Genomic DNA, 19,917 nt, shown 5'->3' on the forward strand with positions numbered 1-19,917 from the left:
GCAGGGCAGTAGTCTCACGTCCCCTGGGAACCTGAATATCACCTCCCACCATGATTCACTACAGAAACAGAGCAGGGCCCAGCAGAGACAGCCCTGAAATATGATGGTGAAGACTTCAAGTACAGGCCCTTCTTGATGCCTCTCAGTGACTTGCATCTCCCCATTTTAAGATAGATAATGAGGCCATTTTATACTCAGCCCTTTTCTGAGCCCACCTCTTTTGATTAAAACTTTTCTGCCCAGTGTGCTGTTCCCTCTCTTGTCTTCTACAGAGATGATTCCTCTACTCAATGACTCCAGAGAACTATGTCAGTGTATTTGCCTGTATTACAGGGCAGCGATTGCCAGCCTCTTTCCTCCTCCTCCAGGTTATATAAGCATCTTAAATGTAGCAATTTCTCTTAAGACGGACTCCCAATTTCAGCTCATTCCGGACTAGTGAGGTGTGAGCTATGGTTCCCCTCAAGTCCTTATTTCTCAGCTACTTCCTCCATCTGCCCCTAAGGTCCATTGTGAAGGACAGTCCCCTAAGGCTGGAGTTCCAGGTGATAACCAGTTTTCCCTGCCCCTCCTCTAATTGCAGTCCCCTCCAATTTTGTCTCAAGTGCAGTTATTCTTGGTGCAATGCTTCCCCAAGGATGCACGTATTCTGGCCAAGGAGAAGGTACTAGAGACAAAGGGTGACTCCTTGCTCCCCTTCTCCCTGGCATTGTCCACGTCTCCATAGGTCATCTACCATGTCTTTGTGCCCAGAACTCCCGTTCAGAGGCCAAGAAACTAGCTTAATGCTTCTCAAAAGATCTGTAGTGAAGAGCCAGTTCATTTTTTTCCCAATCCATTATGAACTTCAACTTTTGTAAAATAAAATTACTAAAAAGGAGTTTAAAGTAAAAGACATGCAAATGTAAGCCCAACTTCTTTTGTTCTTAGATCCAACAAGTATAAAATTATGCTAGCATGTCGCTGTAAAAGTTTCCCAACACTTGCTCTCAACTTCTTACCTTATTCCCAGACCAGCACAGATGTGAGTAGCCCTGTTCTAACGTGAGGCCTTTGCTACTTACTTCACCACCTAAACCCTGAACCTCTGGTCTATGCAAGATGGGAGAACAGGCAGCATCTCAGCAGGTCAGCGATGCCCCCCTCTGTATATTCCAGGGACTCATTCCCAATTCTTCCTTAGGTTCCAGAAATATCTCTAACATTAGAATAATGCTGACTTCCTCAGGAGGAGATCTGTCTGCACTTCTCACTTCTAATCTGGAGCTACCTAACCTTAAAGCACCTTGGAGAGCAATGAAGGAACCGTGTGAGAAGGAACAGGCAAATGGGCAGGTCACTGTCCTGGGCCATGCTGTGTAGAACCGATGGGTATTTTGAAAAGCATCCTCAGAATATGTGAAAGGTCTGAGAATTGTTATCAGTAGGGCTGGTAAGTCATGGCCACCCAGGCTTGCAGTCATGCAAGTACCAGCTACACAATCCGCTGCTGTTTATTCAAAAACCTGTCACTGGAGCCAGGAGGGGGGCTGTCCCTAAATGTCTACAGACAGAAGAGAGCAAGCTTCTCTACAGCATTCAGGAGGGCCTGGGAATTAAGTGGGAGGAAATGGTGACCCAGTTTAAATACTTCCAGAAGAAGCAAAGAAATCTCAGTGTCTGCCATAACAAAGGACTGATTGCGAGGTAGGAACAAAATTGGGTGTGATCACCTTTTAGCAGGAGGAAGTTGGAAAGTGAGGTAGGAAATACAGGGTGGGGAGTAGGACTCCATTTCCTTGCAACAATTCTAAAAACAGCTTTATTGGTGTGTAAATGACATCCAATATAATTTGCATATTTACAATGAATAACTCAACCAGCTTTGACATGCATATATACTTGTGAAACCATTACCACAATCATAATAATAATGAGCATGCCCATCACAACCCAAAGTTTTCTGTTGCCCTTTTATAACCCCTGCCTCCTACTTCTCCCCTTCCCACCTACAAGGCAACCACTTTCTGTCACGACAGATTAGTTTGCATTTTCTAGAATTTTGTAAAAGTGGAATCATACACTATATACTGTTTGCTCTGATTTCTTTCACTCAGCAAAATTATTTTGAAATTCATTCACATTGTTGTTTTTATCATGTTGTTCATTCCTTCTTACCGCTAAGTAGTCTTCCACTGAGAAGCAATTTCACATCACAAGCAAGGTTAGCCCGTAACTACGATTTTGAGGTGTTAAGGGAAATTTATGAAGATTTGGGCTTTCCCCTCGAGTGGAGTTTGCTGTTCCTATCTTGGGAAATAAACCTTTTTTTGCTTCGAAATTAAGGAGGGTAACAAAGAAAAATGAGGCATTTACAATTCTTAAATGATAAAAAGGATTTTGTAATATCTAGGTTCTGTGGGCTGTGAGGAGTTAAGAAGAAAGAACCAGAGAAACCAGGAACCATCATTCCTACCCAAGATGCTTCTCAGCCTTCCTGACTTTCAATTTCTGATTCAGTTTGTTTCTTTGCTTGTGGTAGGAAATACTCTGGCAAGGATGTTCTCATCACAGTTGTGGTTTTGCTTTTAGAGTCAAAAAAGGAAGACTATTCTGTAGTCACAATGAGTTATCCACTCATTCACTCACCGAACATTTCTTAGGTGTCTTCTGTATGCTAGACTTCATACTAGGGATACAGAAACATGCCAAAGACTAATAAGAAGACTTGGTTCCTGCTCTCACAACTTGTAGGGTGTGCAGACTTCACAGTTGGTTATTTTATAACAGATTCCTTCACAATGAACAAGAGATCAGAGATGGCAAATAGGTCAACATGGTGGTTGGGGCCAAGCTGTTACCACCATGGAGACCAGAAGACATGACTGTGGATATGGTGGCAAAGGAAGAGTTCTGGTTCATAGATTATCAGGAAGCACAATGCCCCATTGACAGTGACAGAGAATGCAACCCCAGCTGCCCCATACGGGGTATTGAGGAAGATGGGAAGATTTAGGAGATATATGGAACGTGTCTCCTGTCGCCCCTCCCAAATGTGTCCTGGACATGCACATTATTGTTTGTCCTACTAAAAAGTAGAGAACCTATTTTTCTAAATAGGTGACAGTGTTCTAACAGAAGGTTTCACAAAAAAGCAGACCAGTATTTGCTCCCAATCCTTCTGTCATAATAGAGTTATATGAAAAGAACACAAATGGAAAATAGCAGGATACAAAATTGAATGAATAAGGTGATGACTACAATAAAACCACCAACAAACCTATTCCTTGGAAGGGAGGGGTCTAGTGGGGAAATGTCCAAAGAAAACACCAAAAAAGTTAAAAACACGCACACACACACTTGTGTCTTCTTCAAATTTTCTTAGTGAGTATTTTGCTATTAAATTTTTGAAGAATTACTTTGAAATACACTCTTCATGGGAAGTCATGGGTTCTCAGTCAAAGAAAAGCAAAGTCAACAGTCTGAATTTGCCTGCAGTCTGGAGAGAAGCCTGGCCACAGAGGGACTTCAGGGAAAGCAGTGACAGAGGAGGGGTGAGACCTCGTGGAAGGGTTTTTGCCAGCCTGAGGCTCCACCCTGAGGTGCAGAGAGCCAAGAAGAGGTGCAGCCGGAAGTGGGACTGCAGTGCAACTGGAGAGCAGTGCAGAGGTGGGCATGAGTATACAGACAGCCTCAGAAGGGCCAGGACCTGACTGGGTGACCATGAGAAAGTAACTTGATGGGGCTTCAAGATTCTTGGCTATAAAATGAAAAAGCAAGACTGGATAACCTCTAAGCCCCTTTCTAACTCTAAACATGTAGGAATCTGAGTTGTATGACTCACTTCAACATTTATGCATTGAAGACCTTGGCTGTACCTGAAGAAGGACTGTGGGTCAACAACCATCAACATCTTCTTTGATTTAACACACGTCAATTAAAAATAATTGAACACCGGCTACTAGATGTATAATGATGTATATTTTCCAGAAAGGGAGTTCTGCAAAAGCACTCCTTGATTAGAGCAAGGGCTAGGACAGCAAATCTACCTCTTTGGCAATGTGACAATCCATCTGGTTAGGGACATAGGAAAAGGGATTTTCCAGGAGTCATGGAATGGAAACTGACCCCTACCTCAATGGGGAGAGGCCAAGGCATTGAGAACAAGCCTGCTGCCATCATGGGCACTGCTGTTGGGAAAGGTGATCCCAACTTACTCCCAGAACTATCTCCATTTACCACTCTTGACTAAACCTAGAGGTAAGTTGTTGTCTGTTGGTGAGGAATGTGAAAACTCACGCACAGATGGGTGAAGCAGGAAGCCGAGGGAAGGTCAGAGAGAAAACAAAGGGGTTTCCTGTGATGAGTCACTGCCTTCTGGGAAACAATTTCAGAAGTCACTACATCCCCAGCACCTGTCCAAGGCTTGTATTTTGTGCTGAAAAAAAAAATGTGGCAAATGAAGCATCGAACCACATCTGAGAGCCCACAGGCCACATACAGGGCAGAAATCTGGGAGAGAGCCAGGCCAGGCAGGCACATGTGACAATCTGCACATTGCCTGCTAGAGTCTCCAAGCAGGGAGACTGTGGGTGGGCTGAAGATGCTCAGTTCAAGTCCTCCTTTTCTTTAAATGGAGCAAACTTTATGCTGTTCTGTCCTTCAAGAATCACAGCTTGGATTTTCAGAAAGGTTTCTCTTCTTTTTTTTTTTCCTATTGCGTTGTGATTAAGGTCGACGAAAATCAAAGTTTTTAATTACAACAAGCTTGTTGAATCCAGAAAGAAAACAAATTTGACTAATTCTGGAGCAGTAATTGTTGGACTCCGCATGGGATGGATTCCTCTTCCTGGTTTATTCTGAGCTGAGAACAAACACCAACATTAATTTCTTCACCCATTAAAAGGGTGAGGTTTATATGTAGCAGGGTAAAAAGCACATTGGCAGTCTCAGGCCACTCCTTATAAAACTAAGAGAGTAAACCAAGACATAAGACACAGGAGCCCAAATTAGGGGATTCAATTGAGGAGAGAGGTGGAGGAAAGTTCCAGGGTGATGATGAGGAAAACACGTAGCAGTCCTGGAGAGCCACCAGTCCTGGTAGGGGAAGGGAGACAGGAGGCTCTTAGGAGGGCTCTCTCGGAAAAATAAAACAAAATAAAATAATAATAATAATGTTTGTACATAGATCAAGATTAGATCAAGATGTGATTAACAGTTATGTGAAAGAGCTTGGTATAGAAAACCAAGCAACTATGCAAATTAAAACAAAAATAAGTCAAGTATTAACTCCAGGGGCAAAGAGTTCGATAAAATAGAAAGCACATTCCTAGTACTCTATATGGCTCAGTACCCAATATTTACATACTTGTAGAAATGTGATCACAGAATACTCATTTAATCCACATTAGCAAACAGTGTTATGACCATATTTGGAGAAAGGGAGGAAAGGAAGAGTGAGAGACATGGGGGACACAAATGTAAGAAACCAAACCATCATCTTACACAGAGGAAGTCAATGTATAATATCTAAACCTGAAACACTAACAAATAGCATTATAAGCTTGTTATTTAGAAAGTTTTAAGATTTAGAAGCAGTTGCCTCTGGGGTGGAATCAAATGTAGGGTAGGATGAACATGGCAAATATTTCTTGATGTAAGAGTTGTAGTACTAGTTTTACTTTTTCTATTACGTACTTTTTAAAGAAGATTTTATTTTTTATTTGAGAAAGAGAATGTGTGAGCAGGTGGAGGGGGGATGTAGCAGGAGAGGGAGAAGCAGACTCCTTGCTGAGCACAGAACCCAACACAGGACTCCAGGATAATGACCTGAGCCAAAGGCAGACACTTAACGGACTGAGCCACACAGGTGCCCCCACTCCAAAAAAACTTTTAAGAGTTTAGTTTAGTCTAAGGGTGCCACCTGGGTGGCTCAGTTGGTTGAGCATCCAAATCTTGATTTCAGTTCAGGTCATGATCTCAGGGTCCTAGGATCGAGCCCCAAGTCAGGCTCTATACTCAGTGTGGAGTCAGCTTGTCCTTCTTCCTCTCCTCCTCTATCTATCTCTAAAATAAATTTTTTAAAAAAGAGTTTAGTCTGAAGGCTCTTTTCTTCCCCCTCTTTGGGTCAATGCAAAAAAAGGGAACAAAGGAGAAAAAAGCACGTTATAGAAATTATTAGTATGAGGCCATATTGATAATGATATCTATTTTATGCATAGAAAAGAATGTAAAATGACATACACCAAAGTGTTAACAGTGATCATCTCTAACTGGAAGAATTATAATTTTTTCTTTTTTCAAATTTTACCTATGTTTTATTCTATCTTAATATATTTAATAACATTCAACAAGGATCATATATTGCCTCCATAAAGAAGAAAAACTAATAAAACCTTTAAACTTAAAAAGAGAAGGAAAAGAGGAAGAATGGAAGAAGGGGGTAGGGTCACTGGGTTTGAATTCAGAAATCACCCCTACCTCTTCCTAGATTTTTCCTCTATTAGTCATGTTTTTAACCTTTTGTGGCTTTAGATTCCCTAGTCATAAAACAGGAATACTGCTACCTGCTCTGTCTCCCTAGAGAGGTTATTGCAAAAGGTGTCCAAAGCTGCCTAGTTGCAAAGCATGTTATTAAACATGGTAGATATGGTAACGGCCATGCAAAGAACATGCACAAGGAGGGACTCTTTGTACTTCACACAATCCTCGATGGTACCACTACCTTTCTTCCCTAGAAATGTTCACTCACCCAGCTTCCTCAGCCCACCTCAGGGAAATCCCTCAGAAGCTCAGAAGCTCCTTCCAGGGAGAGCTGGCTGGAGGATGAAATTCAAGGGCACCTCCTTTGAGCTTCTCCTCCTTTCTTTACCTTCAGGGGGAGCCTTGCTAAATCAGATCCTCTATGCCTGCCCTTATTCAGAAACCTTCCATTTTCCAGGGTACACGGATTTGCCCCTCATTCCCCACCAGGCCCATTCCCCCAACCATTCCCACTCCTCTTCCCACCTGGACCTATCCCAGCTGGACGCTGCCACCCTGGCATTTTGCACAGGACCTCAGAGAGGGCCTCAAAGGGGTACTCCTCCTAAGACCTCTACCAGGATAAGACATCTTAGTCCTGAGGACATTCCCTTCAGAACTGGGCTGCTTTGAAAGGCCCAGGACTCAGGCCCAGGATACAGGCGAAACTTAAAAGCCTACAGAGAGTAGGTGAGTGTATTTAACAATTAATTTCTATCCAAAGCCTTGGACATCAGGCTGTAGCCCTTCAGACAAATTGTAAAACCTCAACCACCAACCTGTGCTCTGACTTGATGTTGACCCCCCAAACCACTTACCTACCCTGCACTGATACCAAGAAATGCTCTGAAAAGAATTCTGAATTAGGAGTTGTTAGAGGATCCATTCCCCAGTCTCATCTCTACCTCTGCCTAGCCATGAGATCTTGGTGAGTCATTAACCTCTCTGAGTTGCAGTTTCCTTATCTAGAAAATGAGACAGTGACCATGCTGATTTCATGATAAATCACAGTCCTATCCTAAACATGGGTTCACAGCTTCTACCATCTTTGTTTCCTTTATTGTTTCTAGAGTTGCCTCTGACTCTGTCATCTACTCTCGAAGTTTGCTTTCCCTGCTGTGTTGTAGCTCTCAGCCCTTTTGCCCAGTTTCCAGGATGCAAGATCAACATGCCCCTGAGGAGAAAGGGAGTAGATGGAGCTACCCTACCTCCTGGGCTCCCAGACACCAAGGCTCTCCGCTTCCCCCGTGGGGTCCTGCCTTAGCCAGCTGTCCTCCAAGGGCAAGCTAGCTGGAAGTAAGAGTTACTGAACGCATGGAAGGACTAGACACCCAGGAGCTGCCGCAGGGTCCTTGATAGAATACTGAGATTTTTTTGGGTAATCTCAAGGACCGTCTCTTTACATAGAAAAGATTACGCAGAGCTACTTTGATTTTTAAAATTTAATCCTCAAACCGTTAAAGTTACAAACTTAAAAATCTAGGTCTTCCTTAAACTTTTAAGTTCAATTTAGAGATATTATTAATCTTTATGAATATAGCAAATGTTAATCACATTTAAGAGGTTTTTAATTAATGTTTGATTCCATTTACAAATTTAGTTTATGAAACTCAAACATTTTAAACCATGTTTATATTTTAATATTTAATATATAAATAATACATATTTAATATTTAATATAGTTACAATGTTATAAATATATTGCATATTAATATGTAACATGATATATTTAATCTTTTATACATACATCAATTGTCTAAAAATCTCTTAAAGTCTAATAAAATAAACTTTAAAGTATGATAAATCTTACAGTCTCTTAAATATTCCAATACTGATAGTAATTTTAGAATGTTTTTTAATTTAAAATCACAAAATTAAATCAATTTCTTAATTACATTTTTTAAATGGTCAAAAAATGACCATTACTCTCATGGGCCAAATTTCCTTAAATATTGCAAATACTTAAAATACTAAGTGTACACAAATTAACAAAACTATTAAGAGTTTGATAATTCTCTTAAACATTTCTACATTTACTTATAAATCTTTGTAAGATTAAAAATGCTAACCCAAGGTCCAGTATTTACATTAGAGTTCACTCTTGGTGTCGCACACTCTAGGGGATAGTACAAATGCATAATGACAGTTTAATGTAAACTACGGACTTGGGGAATATGATGTGTAGGTGCTGGTTCGTCAGTTATAGCAAACGCACCACTCTGCTGGGGGGATGTTGATAACGATGGAGGCTATCTATGTGTGTGGACAGGGCATATGTGAGCAATCTCTGTACATACCCCTCAATTTTGCTGCCTCTAAAACCGAACATAAAACTGTTCTAACAATTTAAGTCTTCATTTAAAAAAAAAAAAATTGCTTACCCTCTAAGAAACAATGTCACCTTAAAAAGCCTGGTCTCCCCTCCCAGGAAATTTGGGGGGTGCTGTCTCAGCTGGAATAGGTTTACTAACAACCAGAGGCCACTGGTGTTGACCCCACAGATTGTGGTCTCATGTCAAAGCCTGTTTCTGAGTTGCCTTGTCTCCCAACCTACCTCCCTAAAATTCAGGTAACCCCTTCCTTACCCGATCCTCTTCTCTCCTAGCTTGCCATGTGTTTAGCTTCAACCAGCCTATTTGCTGGTCCATTCTATCTTGAACTTTTTTTTATTCAGATTTTTAGCACCACAGCTCTTACAGATATTTCAGTGCCCCCCACAGAATTCCTCACAGTTTTGTCCAACTCTGTTTTCACAGTTCCAAGTTCATGCCACTAACAGGTGGAAGAAGGTGGGGTAGGTAAAGCATATTTAAATTTCTGGATGGCTTTCACCCTCCTCTCTATAAGGACAGGGAACAAGCAGAAAATGTATCGCTGTCCCTGCCCTCTCTCTCCATAGTGGGGCCATCTCTGTCACTTCTCATCCGCCTGACCTCAGGCTTCTTGCGATAGAGTCCTGCGGGCTCACCGGGTCCAGGCACCCCAGGGTCAGCTCAGAAATGAGCTGATGAGGTTGGCAAGAGATTTTGCTCCTTTCTCTCTCTCTCTCATACACACCCGCATCCACACACGCATAGGCACAGGTGTGCGTGCACACACGCCTCTATACAACTGACCCTCTGTGAGCCTGAGCACAGGCTCATGTCACATCTGTCAACTCCAACGTGGCTGGGGAATTCCAAATTGAAATCCCTAAGCAGGCCACACTAATTCTATCATATCCTTCAGCTGTTGACAATGGCGCTGCCTATCCTATTTCCTTTTCGGTCGTCTTTTGTCGCAGGAGCTCTTACCTGAATATCAAACAGGTTTTTGCACCAGGGCACACAAGTTGAATGACTAGTTTAGAAAAGACCATTCTCAGGGTGAGGGGAATAACTCAGTAAAATTGATGTGGCAAGTCTCCCTCTTCCAACCAAGAGGGGACGGTGGTGCAGAAGTGTGGTACAAGGAAAAGGCAGTGGACGTAAAGTCGGACAAGTTGGTCTCTAATCCAACTTCTGCTATAGACTGAGCATCTTGGGCCCAACCTGTATGAGCCCTGTGACATCACAGGGTGTGATGTCCACCTGTGACATCACTGACAAGGCTGCAGGAACAACTGACAAGGATGTTTCTGAGATTAAGTTTTAGAATATGTAAAACATTGAATCTCGTCTTTGGTTGGCTGCCAGGATTCTGACACGCTCCTGGTTTTCCTCCTGCCTCACTGGCTGGTCCACCTCAGTCTTTACTGGTTCCTCCTCATCTCCCCAACCTCTGAAGATTGGGTTCAAGCCTTGGACTTCTGCTTTCCATCTCTACTTACTCCTTCGGTGATCTTATCCAGGCGCATGATTTTTAATATCATCTGTAGCCTGAGGACGTGTGCATTCCTATCTCCATCCCAGAACCCATCTGAACTCCAGACTCATATGTCCACCTGCCTACTTATCATCTCAGCTTGGGTGATAAACAGGCATCTCCAACTATACATTTCAACCCTGCTCTCCTGCGGTCTTTCCTTATTCAGTAAATGGCAATTCCATCCTTCTGGTTGATTGGATCCAAAATCATGTAGTCATCCATGACTCATTTTTTTCACACCTCCTATCCATTCCACCAACAAATCCTGAAATGGAGTTCTAACTTCAAAAGATAGCCTGAAACAGACAGTTTTTCACCACCTCAGCTGCTACCATCCTGACACAAACCAACATCATATCTTACCTGGATTCTTGCTGTAGTTTCCTAAGTAGTCTTCTTGGTTCTGGCCTTGATCCTTCCAGCCTCCTCAGTCTGTTTTCCACACAACAGACACAGTGATACTGTTAAAACATAAATATGATCATGTCATTCCTCTTCACAAAATTGTCCAACTTCTACCCATCATATTCAGAGAAATCACTATATCACTTACTAAAATATGGAGATCAGGGCACCTGGGTGGCTCACTTGGTTAAGCACCTGACTCTTGGTTTCAGCTCAGGTGGTGATCTCAGGGTCATAGGATGGAGCCCTGTATAGGGCTCCATGCTCAGCAGGGAGTCTGCTTGGGATTCTCTCTCCCTCTACCTCTGCTCCTCCCCACCCCCACTTGTGTGCATGCACTCTCTCTCTCAAATAAATAAATAAATCTTTAAGTAAAATAAAATATATTTTTTATTTTCAAACTGGTGTCTGCTTCATAGAGTTGTTGTGAGGATTAGGACTCACGATACATAAAGCACTTAGAACTGATACTCACTGGGTGTTTACCGCATAGCGAACACTGCCCTACATACTTTATATAAAAACTCATTATGTATCAGCTCATTAATTCTCATAAGAATTCTGAGGTATGTACTATTATTATACCCATTGTACAGCTGAGGAAATCGCATTACAGAGAGGTTAAATAGCTCTCCCAAGGTCACACAGCTAGTGAGGGGCAGAACTGGGCTTCCACTCCAGGCAGTGGGCCTCCAAAGCCTGTGCTTTCACCATCCTGCCTAGTCAGTAAGCCTTCTTCTTAGCCTTCTTTTTACATACTCTTTATTATTTTTTTTTTTAAGATTTTACTTTAAGTACTCTCTATACCCAACAGGGGGCTTGAACTCACAACCCCAAGATCACGAGCCACATGCTCCACTGACTGAGTTAGCCACGCACCCCAGTGACATACTCTTTAGATGCTGAATAGTAGCCCATCATATGGAGGGACCATTAATGTACTTAACCAAGTCTTCACTGAGTCCTCTGACCGTTCCAGAGCTTCTCACTTAAGCTAGTAAATTCGTGTATTCAACAAATATCACTGAATGGCAATATACCAGGCACCAGGGACAAAGCAGTGAACAATCAAAAAATGGACACAAAACTGTCGTCACGCAGCTTACATTTTTTAGAAGTACTTTTTATAATGGAGGTGTCACTAGAGGCTGACTTGCTTATTGAGTAATTGCTCTTCTCTGCTGAGGCAACCAGACTCCGCTTCATTCATTTGACACGTCTCTCGGGCAAGGCACTCTCGAACTTCTGTGGAAGGAAGGAAAATGACTCAGACGTGGACCTTGTTCTCAGGAGGTGGAACATTAACACATGCCCCAGTATCTCTAGGAAGCAGTTCTTGTAGAACTTGTTTCTGGGTCTATCCTGTGCCTTTTTTCATTTGCATACCTGTCATTAAACATCTAAGCTCCCCAAGGGGGAAGAACATTCATGTGGTTTCCTTTTTCTCTTCCCACAGAGCCTAGAAGAGTGCTTTGAAAACAATCACAGATTCATGAAGTACCAAGTTCTAGAAAGCTTCCTCAAAAAACTATTTGGCCACAAAATTGATTCCCCCATTGTTCTGCCCTTATTTAGGCCACAGGAATTTAGTCCATCAAAAGACAGATGAAGAAAAGAATTAAGACTACAGCGATCTTTTATAATGATAAATATGTTAATTATTCTCTCCCAGACTACTTTTAACCCTTTAACCGCCTGGCTGGAGGAACCTTCACAATCATCTGGATGCTCACTTCAAAATACAAAAGATTAATCATCACACACACACACACACACACACACACAATGCATGCACACATGCACACACACCCTGCTTAAAACCCTTCAATGATTTCCCATCATTTTTGAGGAAGAAACTGGCAAATCTACAGCAAGGCCTCCAGTACACATGGCCCCAAGTGGCCTGGCTGTGCCTGCCTCTCCAGCCTGGCCTCACAGGGTACCATAAGTGCTCTTGCTTTCTGCACGCCAGCCACAGGGCCTGGCTGTGGTTCTCCAAAACAAGCCTGCGCCATTGTGCCCCAGGGCTTTTGCACACACAGTTCTCTCTTCCTAAGAAAGCATTTTTTCTCCAACCTTCAAATTCAACTCAATCATTACTTCCTTGGGCAAGCTTTCACTAGCTCATGGCCCCAGACTCCACCTGGCAACATACCTTCTCAAAGATCCTTACCTTTAGTCTCCTATTCATCTATTCTTCGACCTAGTTGTAATTTTATTTGTATATGTGAAAATATGTCATAAATGTCTCTCTCTCTCTTACTAAATTCCATGCTTCATGAGTGCAAGGACCATTTCTGGTTTTGCTCAACCTTGTACATCCAGAGCAGAGCACAGTACTAGAAATCTTAAAAGGGGATCATTCACTCAACAAATGTATAATGAGCATGTTCCGTGTGCCCAGTCTTGTTCTATGTGCTGGGAAGAGAACAGTGAACACACCCAAATCCCTGTCTTTCTGGAATTTATATTCTGGTTTTGGAGAAGAGACAGTAAGCAAATAAACAAGATGATTTCAAGGGCATAAGTGTTATCAGGATAAGGGGGTAGGATGGGACCACTGGGACTGGGGTGGGATATTATTTCAGACAATGATCAGGAAAGGTCTCTATCAAGAGATAGAATATGAGCAGAATCTTGAGTGTTTTGAAGGGGGACTAGATTTTCAGTGCAAAAATTGGAATAGTCCCAGACAATCCAGAACAATCGACTGATTGCCCTAGCACAGACTACTGCTGAGAACCTGGCTGCCTACCCTCAGCCACTTACCCAAGAATGTGTTTCTCTCACACCTGCTAAATGTCTTTTCCAGAAACATTCACTTTTTGAGAAACTGTAAGAGCTTAGAACTTTGTAATGATGAGGAGCCTTCCCAGGAATCCACCCCCACACAGCTTAGGAATGATCTTGGCTTTGAGATTCCCAGACACACCAGGCCCCCTCCTGCAATCCTCCAGCTCTTGGAAGCCCATATTTGGACTTCCATTTGGGTGAAATCCACCCACCAGGAAAAGCTCATTTCCTCCCTCTCTCTGGCTCACGCTCCCAGCCTGGAACCTTCCCCTACAATATCCCTTGGCAGACGCCTTCTTCACTCCCTCTTGGCTGGCTGGGCTTCAGTGAGGTCCACCCAATAGTCACCTACCTCTCATAAACTGCAGAGTGGCAGAGCCCTGCCCAGGGGTGTTCCCACTCCTTTGGGCCCCAACAATTTGTGGCTGCCCCCTTGGCACAGGTGCTAATTCCTCCACCATTCTAATTGCTCTAAACTACCTCTTTAATGGATTCCAAAAACAGTTCTGGCTAACCTTATTTTTTGTTTCATGTCCAATCAAATTCCTAAGCCACTGTTAAAAACTTCTCTTTTTCTGTGACCCTCTTTCCCACCCTCCCTCTCCCTGCCCTTCTCCCCTTTCCTCCCCACTGCCTACAACTGAGCTGAATGTTTTAGTGCTCCAGAGCCAAACCTACAAGTCTCTGGTCCCAACTCTCCTCTCACCAACTGTAAGGGCAACATTACCACCTACCTCATTGGGATGTAAGGAGGATAAAAGAGTTAATTTACATTAAGCACATAGAACAGTGGTACACAGTAGGCCTTCACATGGATGTACTGAACAAATGAAATGTTGGCTCTTATTACTACTGTCCCAGAGATTAAGGGCCCTTTGTGCCCTGCAGGACAGTAAGTGGCTGCAGTCTATGGTTTTATTTGAAGAGACAAAATATCCTTCTGCCCAAATGCCTCCCTCTCAACTTTAGAATCCCTACAACTAGCATCTGTATTTAACAAAACACATGGGCAGGAGAGGAAACATTATAACAATTATTCTATTCTTTTTCTAGAAGAGTTTACCAGATTAAATGGAAGAAGAAGGACTATAACTGGATGGGAAGAAGAGAGTATGTGGCTGGTGTGGAAAGAAGGTCCAGGGGAGCACCATAAGGAAGGGGGCACCATGAGGGCCCTGGGTCTTGAGAGGGTGAGAAAAGCTGAAGCAGAGGGCATGTAGAAATGCAAAGGGTAGAGAGAGGAGAGATACAAAGACAAAATTCGTCTAGGTTGATGGAACCAAGTTCTTTTCTAAACCAACACACCTTTCCTCCCCAGCTCTGCCCCAGTCAAGACTGGGCTGCTTACTGCAGGCATCCTGGTCACGAGAAGAGAGCCTGTACTTCCGAGCCAGTCTAAGCTTGGAGAAAATGCCAGTTCTACCATTTACGGATTGACAAAGTTAACCAAACCTTTCTAAACCTTCTCTGTAAAAACAACAATAAAAACAAAAAAACCCTTCAACAGTAAAGCTGTGAGGATTAAATACAGGAAAGCCTGTGAGATGCCAGGTTCGTGCTAGCTCCTGGGAGGCACTCAAATCACTCAGCTTCCTCTAACTATTCCCCTAGCACCAGCCTTGAGCACACTTGGTCAGCTGTCTCAGAACAAACTCAATCCATGACCTCTTGCAGTTTCATGTCTGGTCTTTGCAAGTGATTTATTACATTTAATTCAATTCAACAAAAATTTTGTAGAATGTCAAGCACTAAACTGAGTGCTAGGGATACAAAAGGATCGAGTCTCACTTGCTCCCTCCCCACCAAAACGTGTAGCCTGTAGGGGAGACTGGTGAGTATGTCGTTCACACAGTAACGAGCACACCAATAAGAGAAATACAAGGGCTGTCGGAACATATACAGCTCTCATATCGTATAATAAATGCATACATAAAACCCATGTCATTTATGTTGTGTCAAGACTCCACAATCACAGACATCTGCAATAGAAATCTGTATAGACATCACAGTGGAGCTAACTTTTATGCTGGAAGTAGTCACAAAGCTGAAAACTACATAAGCAATCACATAAAAAAAAAACCCATATTAATAAAATACAGTATACATGGTTTTTACATACAACCATGCATAGTTACATATATGTAAGCTTATAATAATCTACAATAATAAAGATTATTTAATAAGGAATAAATATGTATTACAAAGAAGAAACCAAAAATTGAATTAGATTGCAAAATCAATGTTCTTTATGCAAAAATTTTCGGTAAAAATGCTTGTTTATTTATTATCTTTAAGATTTTTATTTTGGGGAGCACCTGGATGGCTCAGTTGGTTAAGCATCTGCCTTCGGCTCAGGTCATGTCCCAGCGATCCTGGGATCAAGGTCCTGTGTCAGGCTCCCTGCTCAGTGAAGAGTCTGCTTCTCTCTCCCCCTGCTCTTGTGCGCTCTCTCTCTCTCTCTCTCCCTCCCTCTCAAATAAATAAATAAAATCTTTAAAAATAAATAAATAAAAGGTTTTTATTTTTAAGTAATCTCTACACCCAACATGGGTCTTGAACTTACAACCCCAAGATCAAGAGTCACAGGCTCTACCAACTGAGCCAGCTAGGTGCCCCAAAAATGCATGTTTATTTCTGGTAAATAAAGTCCTAAAGGGCCAGGATACAGCTCAACACAAAGCACATTCACACTCTTCAACTGGGCTTTTCTGAAAAATATACGTAAAGGCAATAGACTCAGGAAATCATCCTTTGATTCTCATTGGATCCGGTTGATTTTACAGAGTACAGAAAGAAAACTACCTCCAAAACTTATTAGCTTTATATCCTTGGACAAATGATAGGATCATAAAATCTCGAGGTTTTAAGAGAACTTAAAGATCACTAGTCCAACCTCTCATTTAGAAGTTTCAGTTCCTCCCTAAGGGATCAAACAGCCTCTACTTAGATCATTCCAGTGGCTAGAAACCACCCATTCCACCTAAGAACACCTCCAGCAATAAGTAATTTAAACATACAATTACTTCAAAAATTTAATACATCAAAATAACGAGCTGCATCAGGATCTTCCTGGTGCTGCTTCGCTTTAACAATATTATGACGGGGGCGCCTGCGTGGCACAGCAGTTGGGTGTCTGCCTTCCGCTCAGGGCATGATCCCGGCGTTATGGGATCGAGCCCCACATCAGGCTCCTCTGCTATGAGCCTGCTTCTTCCTCTCCCACTCCCCCTGCTTGTGTTCCCTCTCTCGCTGGCTGTCTCTATCTCTGTCGAATAAAGAAATAAAATCTTTAAAATAAATAAATAAATAAAAATATTATGAAGAAATCACTCTGCAATATCCTTAGTATATAAAAGGGTCATATAAACTGATAAATCACTAAGATCTCAGTAGATAAAAATACAAATAGAGAATCACAACACTTGTATTAAAAGGTTCAGTCTCGGAGTGCCTGGGTGGCACAGCGGTTAAGCGTCTGCCTTCGGCTCAGGGCGTGATCCCAGCATTCTGGGATCGAGCCCCACATCAGGCTCCTCCGCTGTGAGCCTGCTTCTTCCTCTCCCACTCCCCCTGCTTGTGTTCCCTCTCTCACTGGCTGTCTCTCTCTCTGTCGAATAAATAAATAAAATCTTTAAAAAAATAAAAAAATAAAAGGTTCAGTCTAGAGGCGCCTGGGTGGCTCAGTCCGTTAAGCATCCGACTCTTGGTTTCGGCTCAGGTCACGATCTCAGGGTCCTGGAACCAAGCCCTATGCCCGGCTCCGTGCCCAGTGCGGAGTCTGCTTGAGACTTTCTCTCCCTCTCCGACTCTGCCCTCCCTCCACCCCACCCCACCTCTCTCTCCCTTTCTCTAAAATAAATATATAAACCTTTTTTTAAAAAAAAAGTTTCAGTCTAGCTCATTTAATGGGCAAAAAATTTTTTCACAACTTAATCCACTAAGTAACAGAGGTTATGAAAATTATAATATTCAATATTAGCAAAGGAACAATGAAACACACTTAGAAACTGGTAGAAAAATTGTAGATTGCTACAAATTTCATGTATTTCAATTCGACAATACTCATTTGTCAAAGAATAAAGGCCAAGAGCACCTGAGGTATTTTTTTTTTCCTAAATCACACCTGGGTCTACTAATTTACCAGCCAAGGGAGCACACACCACTGGAGACATTTGCAGAGCAGTACCCTAAAGGGGGAAAAGTCAAGATTTGGTTTGTTTTGTTTTGTTTTCAGTGCTAGGAAGGAGGAGTGCCTGATGGTTATTCTAATCAAGCACTGAAAACTAGCAGCACTCTGGAGAGGTAGTGGGTTTAAGCAAGTCCCATTACTCATTGGTCAGAAGAGTCTTCAGTCAGTTCCTGAGGCGGGGGCGAGGGGGGTTGTCCCTTAAGGTTCAAGGTCCTTTATTAGCTTCACCTGGTTAGAACCAGTTGGGATGAAACATAATTTTTGGTTTTAAACGAAAATTCATCTGTGTAGCTGTTCCTTCAACACTGCACATTAACCAACTCCATGCCGGGCACTGGCAATAGAGTGGTCAAGAGGACAGAGCTAGTCCCTGCACTGATGGAAATTGCCACTTGGCAATGTGATCTCATCATGAAAATGTTTATGTTATTTGACCTAAAATTCCACTTCAGGAAATCCATGCTAAAGAGATAATAAATAAAATGGTCAAATATTTATACACAAAGATATTCGCTGGCGTATTGCTTAGTCAAAAAATGGAAACACCCTAAACTTCCAACAGTGTTGAAAAAATACAATATATTCACGAAAGTGACTATAAAGTTTGTGACATGGGAGAATGATATAACATTAAGCAAGGTAAATAATAAAAAAAATAAATAACATAGACTGGAGTCTCAGTTACATTAAAAAGAATTTTTAAAGTACCTAGGAAGAAATATACCTGAAATGCTAACATTATTGGTATATATATATGTTGGATTATAAAGGGTTTTTCCTGTTTATATTTTAGTTTACTTGTTTTTACAAAATCATGTACTAATTTTAAAATCTGGAAAGAGTTTGACAAACCCTCTAGCCCCTCCAAAAAAAAAAAAAAAATCAAAACGAAAACTAAGTAGGCAAACTGAAGAGTGCCCTACAAGTGGCTTAGCTCTGTTTGCAGCTAAGATCCTGTAACCTTGGGCTGTGTCTAAAGGCAGAATTTCCATGAGAATTAACTCATTTTTGTTCCTACGGACTCTATAGAAACTGTGTTCTCCGTGGTTTACCCTAGATGAGCAAACAAGAGACACAGATCGTCCTGAAGTGGACAACGTCTCTCGCTTCCCACCCTGACATTGTAGGACCAAGGAAAAGAAACCCCGCCTCTCCTTTCCACGGGCCACGGTAGTTAAGGAAACTCCAAGTACATTCTCATCTTGAACCTCACGGCAACCCCAAGTGAGAAGAAGCCGAGTGATGTCAGTCACACTGCCCAGGGTCACTGGCAATGGCCGAAGCCTCAGGATACAGACGCAGGCCTAGCGTTCCAGGCGCGGCCCTTGTCCCCCGCACCAGCGCGACCCTCATCCGTGGCAGGCATCCAAGGACACCCTTGGTGTATTTGAGGACTGGCCAGTTACTCGGCGAACACTGGTCTTACTGTAAGCTCAGCTGCGTCCCTTTAAAGCCTACCAAAAGGTAACAGCTGTGTAGACAGTGGGCCGATTTCACACATATTAATATAAACTCTCCCTCCCCCAACACCCCCGCCCCACGCACCCCCGGGACTCTTTTTTTCCTCTTTAACTTGTCTTCCCAGTGAACACAGAAGAATGGAAGATGTTGGTAAAACGGGCTATGCCAACACTCAAATTTATTTACCCAAGAGCTAAGTACCTCTACGTACAAGTTACAGCAGGTTGTTTTCGTGCCAACGGATAAAATACCTAAACATAAGCTTTGATTTCCTCGGCTGTCAAATGGATTGAACGGCGCCTGCCCTTCCTATCCTTTCCGTGTCACAGGGTTGTTTAGGGAGCCACTGAAACAAAGGGGGTGCGGGACTACAGATGGCTCTGCACTTACGTAAGATGCCGTGAAGTGCAAGGCCAGGGGCCGGGCCTCGGGCCTCAGTGGACTCCCCCAGGAGCCAGGAGACGCTAAGGCCGGCGCCCACGCGGACCTGACGTGATTCTGGCCGCCCCTGCCTAGCAGAATTCCCGGGTGCCGGCGCTGCGGATCAAAGATCACAGCCCCGCAGCACCATAAAGCCGTAAAGAAGATCAAAATCGGCACCCGCGGCCAGCCTGGGGGTGAAGTCCTCGGCGCGCGGGCGCGCGGCGCGGACGCGCGCAGCTGTGCGCGAACCTCTCCACAAGCGCGCGCGGGCGGCGGCGGCGGCGCCCAGGGCGGGCTTG

At 42.9% G+C, this 19,917-nt stretch overlaps 1 long non-coding RNA gene across 4 annotated transcripts in view; it reads right to left on the reverse strand.

Moving 5' to 3' along the window:
- The window catches only part of LOC109490560, a 124,419-nt gene that overhangs the window by 63,470 nt on the left and 41,032 nt on the right, over positions 1–19,917 (reverse strand). For 2 of the 4 annotated variants that reach the window (XR_004622130.1, XR_004622128.1), the window contains exons 3-4: positions 11,859–11,997; positions 10,711–10,808 (exon numbers count right to left, since the gene is read on the reverse strand). This is a non-coding gene — a long non-coding RNA (uncharacterized LOC109490560). Of the gene's footprint in view, positions 1–2,055; positions 4,844–4,869; positions 5,077–10,710; positions 10,809–11,858; positions 11,998–19,917 lie in introns of those variants that run through there. The other 2 variants (XR_002143890.2, XR_004622129.1) reach the window with 2 other exon arrangements.

The sequence above is a fragment of the Ailuropoda melanoleuca genome, chromosome 20, assembly GCF_002007445.2.
Source record: "Ailuropoda melanoleuca isolate Jingjing chromosome 20, ASM200744v2, whole genome shotgun sequence".
NCBI classification, from domain to species: domain Eukaryota; kingdom Metazoa; phylum Chordata; class Mammalia; order Carnivora; family Ursidae; genus Ailuropoda; species Ailuropoda melanoleuca.